This window comes from Seriola dumerili, unplaced genomic scaffold (genome assembly GCF_002260705.1).
Source record: "Seriola dumerili isolate Sdu_G_001 unplaced genomic scaffold, Sdu_1.0 BDQW01000149.1, whole genome shotgun sequence".
Classification (NCBI taxonomy): domain Eukaryota; kingdom Metazoa; phylum Chordata; class Actinopteri; order Carangiformes; family Carangidae; genus Seriola; species Seriola dumerili.
The window spans coordinates 24,861,075-24,879,314 of NW_019174404.1; positions in this window are offsets into that span (position 1 = coordinate 24,861,075).

The window sequence follows — 18,240 nt, forward strand, 5'->3', positions numbered from 1 at the left end:
CCACCACCATGAAATAATATCTTGAAGCTTATTACAGTTAAAAAGTATGTAAACAAATTAACTTAATATAGTTTGAGAAAAAAAATACGCACATTCTATCTTATGTATTTATATTGTATAATTGCCAGACAACAATCACTTATACTGTGTGACATTCCTAATTTTGTCAAATTGCCAAAAAAAAAGAAAAAAAAAGGCATTTGAAAAATGCTTAAATAGGTGACTATATAGAGACTTACCTTGCATATACCCTTCAGCCAGTCAACATTCGAGGGGACATTGAGGTGGTGCACACTTATAAATACCTAGGTTGTTCACCTGGACAGTAAATGGGACTGGTCCCTGAACACGGATGCCATCTACCTGAAGGGGCAGAGCCGGCTCTTTTTCCTCAGGAAGCTCAGGTCCTTTGACATCTGCAGTAAAATGCTGCACATGTTTTATCAGTCAGTGGTGGCCAGTGTACTCTTTAATACTGCAGTCTGCTGGGGCAGCAGCATGTCAGACATGAACACAAAGAGACTGGACAAGCTGGTCAAAAAGACTGGGTCTGTTCTTGGCAGGAGTCTGGTCTCACTCAGGACTATTGTGGAGAGACACATGCAATGTAAGATGGAGGATATCTTGGACAATACCAACAATCCTCTCCACAACATTCTGGTAGGACAGAGCAGCCACAGTTGAAGCAAACGTCTCATCTGACTGTGCTGCCGAACAGAGAGGTTCAGGAGATCCTTTGTTCCCACTGCGTTCAGGCTATACAACATCTCAGCCAAAGGAAGTGGACTAATCTAATTATTATTGTTTATTTATAATCAACTGTTATTATTATTATTATTATTATTATTATTATTATTATTATTATTATTATTATTATTACTGTTATTATCAACAATGAGCTAATGGACACATAATAAATAAAGTATCTATCTATCTACCCCTGACCAGGGGGTCGATCAGTTACCCCGGAACTAAATTTAATCCCTGGTTCCTGCAGTCAAAACATGCATAATTCCTCAAAAGGTTCCTGTTTCCTGCTGTAGCATTAACACCATAATTTAGAATTTGCTCTCATTGAAAGGGGGCACCGGTCCTCTGGGTGGACAGCAATGAATTACTTCATTGATAAATTTATCAATCTCATATCAGAAGCCATGACTTCTCAATTCAATGGATCGTAGGTCTCTAGAAAACAACAGGACAACAATTGGGTGTAAATAAAGAAGTTTGTTAACTAAACTACTATTTACAGAGTAAATGCAAGGTATAATAATCATAAGATGAAAATAATAGAGGACTTTCAGAGGACTTCCTGTCTTGGGCACTCTTGATTTCTGGTAGCTTTCTCTGCAGGCAGTCGTGGTCAGATGTGTTATCTGCTGGTGTCTTTTGCTGGCTGATGCTAAATAAATTCTAAGGCACTTCACTTTGGCAGGATAACATTAGAGGAGACTGGCGTTGACCAGATGACTCTAAATTGTCAAAAATCTTCAAAAAGGAAAACTTGATAATAATTAAAAGTTACAAAATTACTCTGAGGCACTTCTGTTGTTTTGCTTCAGTTGGTCTTGACTTGGCTCATAAAGATAAATTATTGCACATGTAGACAAAAAGGGAGACCTGTCAAGACACCGTTACAGTAGTCAAGTCTACTGAAGATAAATGCATGGACAAGTTTTTCCAAATCCTGCTGGGACATAAGTCCTTTAATTCTTGATATATTCTTAAGGTGATAGTAGGCTGACTTTGTAATTGTCTTAAGTCAGGTCTGAGTCCATGATTACACCAGGATTTCTGCCTTGGTTTGTAGTTTTTAACATTATCGATTGGAGCTGAGTGCTGACATTGGCTCCAAAAACAATCACTTCAGTTTTGTCTTTGTTTAGTTGAAGAAAATTCTGGCACATCCAATCACTGATTTGTTAAATGCAGTTACTCAGTGCTTGTATTGGACCATAGTCCCCTGGTGATATGGTTATGTAAATTTGTGTGTCATCTGCATAACTGTGGTAACATATTTTGTTGTTTTCCATAATCTGAGTTGGTGGGAGCATGTAGATATTGAACAGAAGAGGCCCCAGAATGGAGCCTTGGGGAACTCCGCATGTCATTTCTGTCTGCTCAAATGTGCAATTACCTATAGACACAAAGAAGTCCCTGTCCTTTAAGTAGGATTCAAACCTGTTCAGTACTGTGCCAGAAAGTCCCACCCAGTTTTCCAGTCTGTCTAGTAATATGTTGTGGTCAACCGTGTCAAATGCGGCATGGTAAGATCTAGTAATACTAATACTGTGATTCTGCCACTGTCAGTGTTTAAGTGTATGTTATTGAAGACCTTAACAAGAGCAGTCTCAGTGCTGTGGTGTGGTCGAAATCCTGACTGGAAGACATCAAAATGGTTGTTTAGTGCCACAAAGTTGTTCAGCTGTTGAAGAACAGCCTTTTCAATGATTTTACTTAAAAATGGAAGGTTTGATATGGGCCTATAGTTGTTCATTAGTGAAGTGTTTAGATTCCTTTTTAAGAGTGGTTTGATGATGGTGGTTCTGATGGCCTGTGGGAAGACACCTGAGAGAAGAGATGTGTTGACAGTCTGTAGAAGATCTGAGGCCATGCAGTTTGAAACAGTTTTGAAAAAGCCTGTAGGCAGAATATCAAGGCAGCAAGAGGAGGATTTCAGATGTATAATGTCCTCCAGGTTTTTGTGGTTGATCGGATGGAATTGTGTCATACTATTCAAATTGATCTTAAGTGGACACAGGGACAAAACATATCCTGTACCAAATATGGAGGCACTAACTGCTTATCTAATTTTCTGAATTTTTTCAGTCAAGAAGGAGGCAAATTCATTGCAGGCCCTGGTGGGTAGAAGTTCAGGGGCTACTGATACAGGAGGATTTGTGAGCCTGTCAACAGTACCAAAATAAGGCACGTGCATTATTATTGTTTTTGACAATGATATCAGAGAAGGACTGCCTTGCATTTCTCAGTTCCAAATTATAAATGTGAAGTGTCTCTTTATAGATGTCATGATGAACCTGGATATTTGTTTTTCGCCACCTGCGTTCAGCTTTCCACACTCTCTTTTTTCCATTCTGACCAGTGTGGCATTTCTCCATGGAGATCTTTTCTTATCAGACAACCTTCACCTTAGTGGGTGCAATGGCATCAATGACATTTGTAAGTTTAGAACTGAAATTATCTACAAGCTCACTGACTGAGAGCCAAGAGAGGTCCTTAGACTGAGAGTAAATCAGAAAGTAAAGGGCTACAGGGAAAGCTAACGCCCGGGCCTCAAACTCTGATTTTGGGTAACTGTGCTGTAAAAGATGTGCTATAAAAGATGTGCTGCTATGTGAAGACGAGAGGTTATCCAGGTCATCAGACGGTCCTGCAGCAGTGGAGCAAATCTGTTCTCCAGTTGCACACTCGGTAGTTGGGGAGGTTTTTTTGTCAGTTCTCCCTTTCACAGCTGTCCATGGCTGTGTCCTACTAAGAACGGGGGTTGAAGAGAGGTGCTCTGCCTGGATGGTAATGCAGGACAGCCAGTTGCATCACAAATCTCAGGGAGCTGGGCTCTGCCTGTTACACGTCCTCCCATTTTCCTGGGAAATGATTTACTCTTAGGCTCACAGTTCTCCTGTTTCTTGGTAGTCTTGGTGGTGTTAATTAGCCGTATGTTAGCATCCACTGTTTTGAGTCCATGGTAAGGTGGTGTCATTCCCACATAGTCCATTCACTTCCACGTTCACTTCTAACCAGTGAATCTTGGTTTCCAGCACTGCAATCTTCTGTAGAAGTTTGTGGTAGTCATCCATTGAGAATGGAGGCATCTTGCTGCTAATAAGCTTTCGCTAAGTGCCACATTTCCAGTCACTGCAGTACAGGCTTGTGCTGCTGTTAGACCTCACTCATGTAGTATTGAGGAGGTCATAAAAATGTTGAAATATAGCAAATAGCCTACAATATCTACAAAAAATTAGTCCCAGTGATTTATAAGTACCCAGGAGCTGCTGCTCATAGTTTATCTAAGAAGAAAAACAAGAATATCAGCAGAAAAAATGCAAACGGAGGCAAGACCAAGCAGAAAAGCGTGTGCACTGAGATCAAGAGGAAGCCAGTCAGCCAGTCAGCCAGTCAAATAATAACTTTAAAATGAATTAAAGTCCTTGGGGTCACCAGCCTAAGCTAATAGACAAAATAACAAATATAAGTTCAGTCTCAAATTATTACTATTAATCTGGATTATACTAATTATTAATCAGAGGATTAATAATTAATATAATAACTATAACCAAATTACCATATCAACAGTAAGTAAAGATTGAAGGATTGGAATTCTACTGAGTAGAGGTTGGCAATATACACACTTGTGCAACATTAAACACACCAGTAGTTATACTTAAAGACATTTCTTCACAGTGCAACAGAGTAAAAACACAATGTCTAATCTAGCATATACATATATGTGTGTGTGTGTGTGTGTGTGTGTGTGTGTGTGTGTGTGTGTCTATATGACCATATGACCTGAACAAAGAAGACTACACAAAATGGCGTTAACCAAAGAAACTACTCAAAATGGCCACTGAGACCACCTAGTGTGTGGGGGCGGAAGTGTGTGAGGTTCATTGTTAGCCTAGCTCATGTAATCTAAAGGTACTGGGTTAGAGGGAAAAGGTTAGCTGCATGTAGGTTCTAGAACTGAGAGGCACTACAGGTATTTTTGTGAACATACAAGTACTCGATTAACTGTATGACTAACCACAACCTAAGCAAACATTTGAACAACAAGACATTAACAAAGTTAAGACTTTTGCTGCTTAGCTGTGCTCTAAAGGTACCGGGTTAGAGGGAGAAGGTTAGCTGCATGTAGGTTCTAGAACCGAGAGGCACAACAATTATTAATCAAAGGATTAATAATTAATATAATAACTATAACCAAATTACCATATCAACAGTAAGTAAAGGTTGAAGGATTGGAATTGGAAGGAGTAGAGGTTGGCAATATACACATTTGTGAAACATTAAACACACCAGTAGTTATACTTAAAGACATTTCTTCACAGTGCAACAGAGTAAAAACACAATATACACGTTGAAGGAGCTTTTTGCTATTTGGAGGAAAAAACTTTCACCCCCCCACTGTGTGCAGTGTTCAAAATACTCAAAAGACCAGTAAATGTCCACACCAAAAAATTTAGTTAAATTTGTTTAGTAAATCTTTTCAACAAGCAATGAACAATTACAGAATTCTGGATCAGATGTGTATTTCCCTAACCAATAACAAGTGTTGGTCAGTCCACAGTCTGATGACCTAACTTTCCCTGATCCAGTGTATTTATACAGATACAAACAAAGAAATGTGCACGGGCGTTTTGTCGTCTTCTGATTGGCTCTGCTGGCTTCCTCCTTCCCATCTGACTCCGACCCTAAGTGAAACCTAAAACTCAGCGCGCCAAAAAGACAGTTAGTGTTTACACATAAATGACCACTTCTCTACCTCTATTACCTCCGGCCGCCCCCCTACACATGCCCATAGAGTGGTCCTTATCAGTGGTTGTAAATAGTTTCCTTGAGGCAGATGTTTAAACCACAACTTACCCTTAGCACCTAAATATCCATTAGTATAAATCATTTAACAGTTTTAGGTTTAATAACCTGAAATACTTCAACAACGTTCTTGATTAACTGTATGACTAACCACAACCTAAGCAAACATTTGAACAACAAGACATTAACAAAGTTAAGACTTTTGCTGCTTAGCTGTGCTGTGCTATGCTGTGCTAGGAGAGGTTAGGCCCAGTCAATTAATGTTACCCAGTCCTTGGAACAAAACAAACAACAAAACAACAAAAGAGGTCCTTTCCAGTGTTGTTGTTAAGTTCAGTCAGTTGGGTGGCTTCCTGGTGGAGTAAAGTATGTCTGGCTGTGTTGCTTTCGCTGTTATCTCCTTTATTCTCCTCACAGAGTTAGCTGTTCCACGCTAACTCTGCTGTGGCTCCTGTTGCTTGGGAAATCAGCTGGCTGACCTTGTGTTGTAGCCGCTGATTCTGAACTTGGTTCACTCTCCATTAATCCTAAGCAGGTCGCTGCTGTTTGAGGAGAAGCGAGTTGCAGTCTGCTGTGAGCAGGCTGGCAAGAGAGCTGTTTTCTCAGGTAGCAAGGCTGACCTGGGCTGGGTCCTTGGTGCTCCTTGAAGAGCCAAGAAGGGAGAGCAGGAGCTGCTCTACAGAGCAAGCCGAGAAGAGAGTTTGCAGGCTACTGTGAGCAGGCCGGCAAGAGAGCTGTTGTCTCAGGTAGCAGGGCTGACCTTGGCTAGGACCTTGTTGCCCCTTGAAGAGCCGAGAGGAGAGAGAGAAGAGAGAGAAGAGGGAGAAGATCTGGTTTTGGTCGGTGACACCCTGGGCGTCACATGTCACACACTGACCAACACTGACTGGTCAGTGAGGTCTCTGGGGGAGGGTTGTCCCCAGGTGTGAACAGTGAGGAACTGTGGGGAAGTGAGTTCCTTTGTCTGTGGAGCAAAGAAACATCTGGTCTCTTAAATGAGTCCCAGCACGGCTCTTTTTCCTCAAGAGGCTTAGGTCCTTTGATGTCTGCAGTTCAATGCTGCACATGTTTTATCAGTCAGTTGTGGCCAGCATACTTTTTTATGCTGCAGTCTGCTGGGGCATGTCCAACATGAACACAAGGAGACAGGATAAGCTGGTTAAAGGGCTGGGTCTGTGCTTGGCACGAGATTGGACTAACTCAGGACCATTGTGGAGAGAAGCTTTCATGTAATATCTGTGTGTCACATCTGTTAGGAATCCATCAACTGGCAAATTACTTCTGGGTCAGTCAGACTAGTTAACATTAGCCAACAGAAAAATCATTCAAGTGCAAAATAAATTCAAAAGTTACAAATATGAGATCAGCATAATGTTTTGAGTGTTTCATGATTCTGATTCATATTTTCCATACATTGTACTCAGGGTTTTTCGTGCATAGAGTATTTGGTGGCAGCCGCCACCACCAAATTTGTTACCGCCACCAACTCGCGGCTCAATGTTTTTAAATTCCATCAATCGTTTCCCCGTCAGGATCTGTCATTTCAGTCATTTGTAGCTGCAGTTGCCCGCAACCGCCAGAAGTGGAGCCAGCCATGTCTAATTAACGATATGAGTTAACGTTATCAGGTTTGCAGATATGGCGAAGTGAAAGTTAAGCGCATATTTTGACGAGATGTAGTAAATTTGTCAGATGTGAAAGCCACACAGCTCAGCCAGAAGCATATGAGTTAACGTTATCAGGTTTGCAGATATGGCGAAGTGAAAGTTAAGCGCATATTTTGACGAGATGTAGTAAATTTGTCAGATGTGAAAGCCACACAGCTCAGCCAGAAGCGGATGACGAGGGTCCGATTGCAGGAAGATTGCAGGACAGCGAGTCAAGCAGAGGGTATTCATTCAGGCGGCAAAGTTAAAGTTGGGAGTGTAAACAATGTTAACATTATTCAAGTAAGAGAATGAGAGGTCCAGGGATCTCTGTTAGTTATTGTTCTAAGATGTTGAACAAAGCACTTTAAGAAAATAAATGAATATGTTTTAAAATAATACTTGTTTCAATCATTTAATTATAACTCCATAATAAAATAGACTGCTTAGTAAATAACATGTGCTTGAGCCAGTTGAAGGCAAAGTACAGGTGCGAGTGTGAGCCCACGATCAGGCACCACCACCACCTCATTTTAAGCCAGGAAAAACCCTGGTACTGCAAACTGTTTTATACTTTACCAGTGTCATTTACAGCTGACAAGTTTCTCATTTGGCTCAATCATGCTCCACACTGATAGCTGCATAGTTTAATCTTTCAGTGCACACTAACCACACATGGGCAAAGCTAGACTGTGATGCCTATGAGACAATTAACATAACTACCAATGCAAATACATCCATAACACATTTATAATATAAAGAGAGTAAGCTGACATACACTTACCACGTATTGTTTGATGAGTGTCCCCATGTCTTCATTAAGGTAGACACTTAGGGCCTGATTTACTAAGATCCCAAATAAAGAGAGCTAAATTGCATGCGCACACGGATAGATTGCGCGCGCTGCCTGTTTGGGCCTTGCGAGTGATTTACTTAGATTAACAGCACAGTTGACTACAGGCGCAAAAGTGATCGAGCCGGCCCTATTTAAATGAGAATTTTGCAAGGGTGTTCACCGTGGCGAATGCAAACGAGCAGATCCAATTGGACCGGAATTGGAGGTGCTGGTACAAGAGGCAAACAAGCACATTTCTGAGTTATAGCAAAGGAATTTAACCGTTATTAGGAGGAACGCAATATGGGAGGCAATCTGTGACAAGGTTAATGCTGTGGGGGAAACCAAAAGAACACCGGATGAAATGAAGAAAAGGTGGCAAGACATTCGTAGAAGAACAAAGGAAAAAATCGCACAGAATAACAAATCGGCAAATAAAACAGGTGGGGGACCGGCGGAGGAGGACCCTCTGTCTCCCATTGAACAGCAGGTGCAGCTGACGTTCTGTGATGAGCAGATTACTGGGATACTGGGAATATTTTTAATTCATTCAGGTACACCACATAAGACATGAACGTGCGTCATGAACGTTCTTTAGCTGTGCAATGGAAAAGCGTAATTGCCAAAAGGGTTTTTTTGTTTGTGCGTTCCAGCAGGGGCGCAGAAGTGTGTGCGTTTTCATTTGTTTTAAGTTTCAGGAAAAAATGACAGGAACTGGGCCGAACTAAATGTTTCCTATGTCTAAAAGAAAGTGGGCTTTAGTACATAAAAATGTGAGTTTTTGGTTTTGTCAAAATAGCACAAACAAGAAACACTTGACATTATGATGCAACATTTATTATTTAAGGATTTTCTGAACTCTGAACGAATGACTTTTTTGTTTTTTTCTTTTTCAAAGGACAATCATGGCATCGCCGGATAACCGATTTTTTCTTCTGCCATTCCAAAAAGAGTGACACGAACAGAAAAGATGCGTTCTCTCCGTTGCCTGTCGTGCCTACGCCGCCTCCTTGCAACAATGACCACAGCCATCTGTGCTCACGGCTGTGCCAGGTAGCCTAAGACTTGACTCTCAAACGTGCTAAATATATTTGCAAAAATAATCAGCGCAATTAGTTTGAGGTTTGGTAAATTACATTGCGTGCGCAAAATGATTCTATTTGCATCTACTCCTCCCAATATTTTGCGCGTTCTGGCAGGCACGCCTATATTGCATATTCATGAAGGCAGAAGCGCAAAATGGATAGCGCGTGTTATTTTGCCCGACTGACAGACGCGATCCTCGGTGCGCCCGGTTGGTAGATCAGCATCAACATGTGTTTGCGCGTGCTGTTTCGTTTGCGCACGTTTTTACGCACGCAAAGCTTTAGTAAATCAGGCCCTTAGACTCCTCAGGACACAGTCACGCTTCATGTTTATGTCTTCATTCTGAAACAAGCATACCAACAAGATCCCAAAGAAAATTACGTTAGTCAATGCATTGATTTTCAGTTTAAGTAATGCTGAATTTTAAGTTTATTAAGTAATATTTTAAGATTAGAGAAGCCAGGGCTGTACTTGCTGGACCCCTCCCTAGACATGTCCTAATGACTTTGATATAGTCACTCATATTATCTCAAATATAATGGATAATATGATGTACATTTTCTGATTGTGCAATAAATACTTTGCATGAGAGAATTGTATGTAGTATGTGTGTATTAAGCTGCTTTAATACAAAGATCACTGAAGGTCTCAAAGAATCAGAAGGTGGTGAATGTTCGGTAATATGAATTCACAACCGCATATTTGCTACATGAAATTACTGTAGGTCTGCAAATCTGTTTAACTTTTAGAAAAGAGAGGAGAGGAGGAAGACTTGAAGAAGACAAAAGAGGTCCTTTCCAGTGTTGTTGTTAAGTTCAGTCAGTTGGGTGGAGAAGAAGAAGAATTCCAGCAGCTTGTTGCTTGACAAAAAGATACATAAAAACACATTTACATTAGCTGTCGGTGCCATTATGGTGCAGATTTTCTTTCTTGCAGATCCTCCTTTGGCACGGAAAACCTTCATCAGGTCATCAGTGTATCTGTCCAGTTGTTCAATAAATTTTGATATCAGAGGAACAGTTGTAATACGCATGAACTCCAAGTTGATCTGAAAGAGGAGAAAAGACAGGATATACTTTATTTTAAACTAGATGTATAACACTGAAAGCAATCTGTGTAAAGATTTGCATCTATATTTCTAACAAATGGGTTACTATACTTACTTCATCAACTTCAAACAGTGCTGGCCATCTGTTTCGGACCTCTGTAATCATTGGCTCCTGAAGAGCTTCTTGTCGTCGGTACGAGAAGGTACGCTGCATCTTTTCCTTGATCACTGCCTCGTTATTCCTTTTTTTTTACCTCAGTCAATAGCGCAACCCTTTCCATCTCTAGGCTGGCTGTGGTTTCACCTCTTGGATGGCTTGGACAGAAATTAACCTCTGCCTTCCGGGGCTTCTTGATGTTTGCAGCTGGTTTCTCTTGACCTCTCTGTTTGTTCTTAAGTGAGTTGACAATGACTTCTGGGTGTCCAGCTCGGCTAAGCTTGGTGCGGAAGTTCATCATCTTGATCTTAATGTAGTGCTTCCATCCACAATACCCTGTGCGAGTTCCTTTCTCACGCAAACATGGGTGGGTCTGTACCAAGGCCTCAGCAACTTCTTCAAACTGATCATCCCTTGGATATGCTGTGTACTTGATAATTTCTTCTGCAAGGCCTTCAAGAATATCAGATCTGACTTTCGGGGTAAGAGATAGGAGAGTTCCAGTCGCATTGAAATAATCATTTCCCTTCTGGAGCAGCATCTCCGGACAGTATGAAAAGCGTGGCACGACAAAGGCTTCAGGCCAAGAGCAGGACCGTGACTCAGGAGATGACAATATGGTGGTATCATTGCTGCTATAGGAGTCAATGGATGATGAATCATTTGGTTCTTGCGATGAGGAGCCGGCAGATGCACCAGGGGGAGTCGCTGGAATTGTGGAGCAGGTATCTTTAGTGGGTGGAGCTGAGGAGGTTACAGAGCTGGTAGCCTCACAAAGTAAGAATACCACTTTCAAAGTACTTTGATCTTGAATGTCTGAAATTGACAAAAGGTTCATAAATTGATTTCCAAAGTCTACATCTTTGTACTGAAGCCTGAACTGCTCCGTCGCTCCAAAGAGTCTTAATTTCAAGAGCCAATTCATCCACAGATGTCGGTATTCCGGATTCAATGATTAGTTTTCTTGCATCGTCTTCACCTCCAAAAAGGACTCTGAAGTAGTGTTGTTTTTGGCGGCCTGTTTTAATTTTAGTTTTAGTCTAGTCTTTGTGTCAAGCTGTCATTTTAGTTTTTATTAGTTTTAGTCACGTTCATACTCTTTTTAGTCTAGTCAAGTTTTAGTCGACTAAAAGTCTGAGCATTTTAGTCTTATTTTAGTCAGAATCATCCATGACTATTTTAGTCTAGTTTTAGTCGACAAAAACTGATGACATTTTAGTCTAGTTTTAGTCAATGAAAATTTTATTTTAGTCTCTTTCTAGTAATGCAATTCTATTTAACCCAGTATAGTATAAGTACCTAGTAGTATGGACAAAACCAAAATTTTCTTTTAGCCAAACCCATTTCACAGTTCAAACAAGGTTATCTTATTATTATATTATTGTTACCTTATAGACTCAAGAATACATCCATTCCAGACACACAAGACGCTCTGATTTGAATTTACAACATATTTATTTTACCAACCAAACATGTTTTCCTGTGATTTTGTGGTCGCATTTCTCCCCATCTTTTTCCACAACACATTCTGGGTTTTTTTCCACCTCTATGTAATGAAAATGTGTCCAAATGTCATTTCGTCTTTTTCTTCCAAAGAAGAACCCCGACTGGCTGCCGGCCATCGGTCCTTTTCTCTGTCACGTTATGATTCTGAAATTGTCGTTCAACCGCAGCTGCAACTTCTAAATGCCGCCCGCGAGTGGGGATTGAGGAAGTAACGTCGCATGCGTCGGCGCAGTGCGACCTGATGATGTGAGACACAGGAAACAGAAATACTGCAAAATAATAATAACTCGACTAAACGAGTCGAAATGACGTTATAACATTTCGTCTCGTCTCGTTTTAGTCAACGAAAATGAAGAGACATTTTAGCAGAGTTTTTATTTTGTAAACCAAATTTAGTCTCGTTTTTATTCGTCAACAATATTGCATTATATATTTAATTATAGTTATCGTCACATGACCAGCATTTACGTTGTGTCTCGTCTCGTTTTCGTCACGTGATAAAGGTTCGTTGACGAAGATATTTAGTCATAATTTTCGTTGACGAAAGCAACACTACTCTGAAGCTAACTGGTCCTGCCATCCTGCTTTATCAATCTAGAGTGCAGACACAAACACACAAGGAGGAAAGGTATTAGTCTTTTATTAAATAAAGTGTTAACATGATTGTAAGAGTCTTATGCCCATAAGTGTTATAAAATAGAGATGAGTTCTTTGCTTTAATTATTTTTTGGGTTACTAACCAAAAATGTGTCACACATGCCGCACAATGGTTCACACGCTATATCATTTATAATGGGTTACAGTTATTCGCGGCTCAGAAAAAAACATTCCAGACGCCGAAATTATTGCTGCAGAGCGCGAGCCGTCTGCGGCCGTTCTGAACAGTCAAATTGGTTAACGTGGGTGCAGAAAGTAAACTGGATGCGTTTTGTGTCACTTCTGCTTTCTGTGTGTCCCCAGCATGACAAAGTGATATACAAACGCCCATTTCCCAGCAGGACAAAATACAAATATTATTTTGGACAGTACATATTTAAAATCCAAATCTACAGATATTTGTATATTCACATACACAGTGCCTTGCAAAAGCATGTCCACATTTGGACAGCTGTAACAACAAAATCTGAATTGTTAAAGCTACTCAATACTTTTACAAGGCACTGTAACTTATGTAAATCAAACCTTTGATGACGATGTGTCTCTTCAGGGTTACCATGTGTTTGGAACCAACTGTGTAGGCCCCAAGTGGATAGCAATCCGTTAGCTCCTCAAGCTGAACCAGGGCAACCTCTCTACCAGGTGATGAAGTCAACTGAAAGGCTCTAAAATGATCTCTATACCAAGCACAAAACAAACGAACAATGAAACTCAGCTCATTTCCCATTATGCACAATTGTAAAATCTCTGCGAATTCAGGCATTCCAGCAGTTGAACCACATGCAACTAGCATTCCATTTCTGTAATTAATTCCTCTAGTGGTGACAATTTTTGCAAGATGAACTTGACTTATATCTGGATACTTGAGAGCCTGAGAGCCAACACAACTTCCTTATTCAGAACATCAACCTGGACAGTGGAGACATTTGTAACTTCCAAATTTGATGTACTGAGACTGGATGACTATATGTGATAACTGATCAATTGCTGGTGTTTTGCTGCCAGTGAGAGTGCAATATTCCTGAAGTTATTTGTGTGTCGGGCAACTTGTTTAAAAAAGCTATGTTTAGCTTCAAATCTCATCGTCCATAGTCCCAAAGCACCTAATCAAGTGCGGGTAATGCTCAAGATAGTGGTGTTTAGGTAACAGCTTTCTGCCTGGGTTAAGCTCAAGTAGTCTCTGTCTGTGCTCAGACACTTTGACATCAAGATAGGCAATTGTCTCGTCAGTGTGAACAGGTGCCACAACTAATTCTACAATTTCCTTCAGATCTAATATCACTTGCCAAGCTAGCTCACCCTCCGGTATCAAGTCTCCTACTAGAAATGGAAGCAATCGTATTAAGTTCCAATTTTCATGGGCATTGCCACCTATTGTGTTCTTACTTGAATAGCTGCGTGGTATGATGTGAGATCGATTTTTTTTGTCACTCCACTTGTAAGGAAATTTGAGGATTAGCGTGTTAAGACATTCAAGACTGAAATACTTCTTAGAAATCAGAATACTTAAACACAGTGCCAGTTCAGATGGGACAATACCCTCAAATAAATCATGCACTATATCTGGGGGATAGCCTGTGCTAACATGAAAATGGTGAAGATGTTCAGTTAAAACACACGCTCTCTTCACTCCAAAGCAAAGTGTTTTAGTTTCCTGTGCAGACTTCACATGTGCTTCATGTATTTCTTTGGTTCTGTAGAGGATTTTATATTAATCTGTTGTTTGCCTTTAATAAAACAATGTGTGAATTGTTGATGTAACCATAATATCCTTATAACTATGTGACTTTTTACTAACATTTGGTGTGCAAGAAGAAGAGACAGACTGAACTTATGATATTGTTTGAAGGACACAACTCCTTATATGGTAGACATCCTGGGACAGAAGTAAGGCAAAAAAACGAAGAATAGAGTAGGGTATTGTCTCTCTTTGTGTGAATCTCTCACAGATCCACCACCACGAGGGCTGTCCCGCGTAGGAGAGTGAGATAACACGAGGTGAAACAAAACAGAGAACACGTGGAGGAGCAAAGCAAGAAGACAGCGGCATGGACTGAATCAACCCACATTGTATTATTTTTTTCTGTGTAAGAATATGAAAAGACTGGGTCAGGCAGTCAGACTTCATGAACTGGCGCAACTGCATGTTGTGGTCAGGGAGAGATAGTTTGGCCCAGAGCTCTGTAACGATCTCCTTTTTCTAATGCTATATTGCTGTTAGCTTTAATAAATACTGGGATTTGAACTTTGAAAGAGTGTCCTGTTTCCTTCATCAAACCAACACGCGAGTTCAGAAGAAGAACTCTACAGTTTGAAGCAAAAAAGCACCTGACTGAACATCCTTTGATTGAATATCTTCTTTCTGAGCAGTACAAAATCGACAAATATAATGCCCAGAGAAGCTCTCGACAAAACCAGCCAATCCGTGGGCTCCCAAATTGTCAGCTACAACACTATGGACTGTTCCTTTGACAAATTTTCCAAGTTTTGAGATGAACACACCATGCTCTTCTAAAGTAAGAAGGTCTTGTAAAAGTGGCTCTAATATTTTACCAAAGCCATATACCTTTACATCGTCACTCTTGCACAAAACTGTCAAATAAATTGAAGAGAGTGCTGAATGAGAGCCTGGTGGCAAGTTATTCAAAATCCAGTATACACTACACAATTTGTGCTTTTTTCGTGATGTGCCCAGGGGATTACAAAGTTCAAAGTCATCAATGTATAAGGTTAAACAAATTTTAAACTCGTCACCTGACAGGAAAGTGTTTTCCTTGAAGTACACACCGTCTCTTATAGAGCGATACTGCTGGTTCTCAAGCTGCTCTGTATTACTTCCCTTTGATCTGTGGCTATTGATAACACTATTTAACACTACAGTAGAACCAAGTAACTGCTGCAAAGACAGCAATAATGGGATATATTGAAAGGTCCTGCTCTTTTTTTGGTCCAGAATAAATTCCACTGGCTCAACAACATTAAACAATTCCTTAAAGTACTCCTTTCTCTTATAAGCTGTAGCAAGGGGGCCATCTTTCCCTATTGCTTTCACCAAAGGATTAGATTTACACAGTATATCAGCTAGTTCCTTAATAATTAAGCTATCAACCTCTATGTTTTTGTTTTTGAATAATTCAGAAAGACTGCTACACGTTACAGGCACAGACACAGTACTTAACAGGTAGTGTCGTTCATAAAGCAATTCATCAATTGCTATCGATGGAACATGAAAAATGTTTTCCAACTTCAATAAAATTGAGGCTATTTTTTGTTCTACTACTTTTGGAAGGTCCTCTGAAGTATCAACATCACTATCTGCATCTGACAGAGTACCAAAATCTATGTCTGCAGAAGGTGAGAGGCCATCATCTACAGGACTACCAGATTTGTTTAGACTGAGCAGTGAGTTTAACAACGCCTGCCTTAAAATCTTTGAGAGCGTGTGGATTATGTTTCCGATTTTTATGTGAGTTAAATGTATCATATGTTTGTCTGAAACATACATCCTTCAAACATACAAGTTATGGTTTCATACTGCCTAAGACGTAGATTTATATGAGTAAAGTATTCCTTCTCAGTTGAAAGTTCCTCACATCCACATGTCTGACATGAGAATGTAGTTAACTGAACATGTGCTGTTTCTAGCTTCCTGTGTGTTTGATATGTGTGACTCAAAAGGTTCTTCCAACTTGTGAATGTACATGGACAATCTGCATATACACATGGATACCGACATTTGCGGCCATAGTGGATATGTTTCAGCCTAAAATGTTTTAGCAACTCATACCTGGTAGATAATGAAATGTCACACACTTTACATGGTCACATTCACATATGGTATCTGTGAACAAAGAAGAACAACAACCTATCAGTTGTGGGGTCATTAACAAGTGCTGTCTTTCAGATGGATAGTTAAACATTAAAAACACTTACAGACAGCTTTTCTTTTTGAAAAACGCAAATATGATTTACAGTACACTACCTGCATATCAAAGATATAGAACAAACACTGCAAAAATGTTTTGAACTATGCATTAGGCATGTTATGCTTATACTTTTTATGTTTATTCATCTGAACTTCAAAATGAGTTTCATTGTTCATCATTTGATGTATTGAATTTTCTGTGTATTATAAATCAGTGTCTTAATATTTTAATTTTACATACTTACAGGTCTAAGAGGTTGCCCTGGCATACAGTTTGATGTGAGAAAAGATGCTTCAATGAATTAGGTACCTGTAAAAGAAAAATGGTTCTAGTTAGAAACAAAATGCATTTAACATCTAATTCTATAATTGTGTGACATTATTGTGCTTATGAAATCACAAAGCCAGTATTATTTTTTACAGAGTAGTAGTACTGAGTCATCCTTCAGAGCAAAATTTTGTCCATTATATACTGACTGCAGTAGCTATGCTTTTGATCAAGTTTCAAATGTGTCACATGTCACACAATAAATCAAATTTATAGTTGACAGAAATACAATCACTCAATTCAACCTTTGAACAGAAAAAGTCTGCACCACTCTTTTATTGTAATTAACATTTGCAAACTATTGACATTTTGTTTTTTTCAACTACAGTTGCCCATATTTTTATTGCATAATTCAAAACTATCATGCCTAATTACACTGTAAGCCTGCGCTAAATTGCGAGCCAGTGATCTCCATGCAATATATTATACAATCTATGAGAAACTTCCAAATACCATATGCACACATAGTTTGAGATCACTGTGATATGATACTACAGAATATGAATCAAGATTAACCACAGTTTTCTCACTAAAATCCGTTCCCTTAATCAAGGAAAAGTGCGGGAAGCAGCATTTTACCCCCTCCCCAACCCCATGTCGAACAGTTTTCATTCTGTCCTCCGTGCTCTGCCTTCTCAGCTCTGCTGTGTGTGTGTGTGTGTGTGTGTGTGTGTGTATGCACGCGCACGCGACGCTACAAAACGCCGATTAACTCCGCCATCAGTTCTTTAAATTATTAATAATGAACCTGCATGCAATAAAATGGGCTAAGCATATTTTAATAATAGTAACTGTAGGGAAATGTAAAGTTAAAAGTTAGCTGATATTTATTAGCACCGTGCGTGAGTTAGCTAGTGGGCTAGACGAAAATGTCTGCAATGATGGCTTTGGATTTGATAATCAATATATTGATATTAGTGTAATACGATATCAACTGCACTAATAAAACATACATGCACACTGATAACTGGCAGATTAATTAGGATAAGTGTAGCTGTAACTTACCGGTCACAAGGTCACAACCCAGGACTGCTCTGAGATAAGAAGATGGTGGAGTGGCGTGGAGAACTCTGACGTCATTTCCTCTTCTAAACGATTCCATTTCACAAAATTTATATGTAAACCAATCTCATACATTTTAACTGATTGAATCTTACTTGTTCCACAGCCGGCCATATTTAAACCATGTTCATACGTTTTAACTGATTAAATGTAATTGTTTTCACAATCAACAGATTTATGCTGATTCTAAGGAATTTGAATAAATACATTTTAAAAAATATGCTTATTTGAATAAAATGAAATAGATGCAAATACTTAATAATAAACTATGCCATGATTCATTTTTTTGAGTGCACTGTTAAAGGTACGAGAAGACAAAAACAAAAGTATCTTGTGTCTTGCTACAATATGACCCCTCAAACAATTAGTTAGTATGGAGTTTGTTGGATTTTGTCATATGTTCCACAATGTTCATGATAATTAATCATGACCTAAATTCT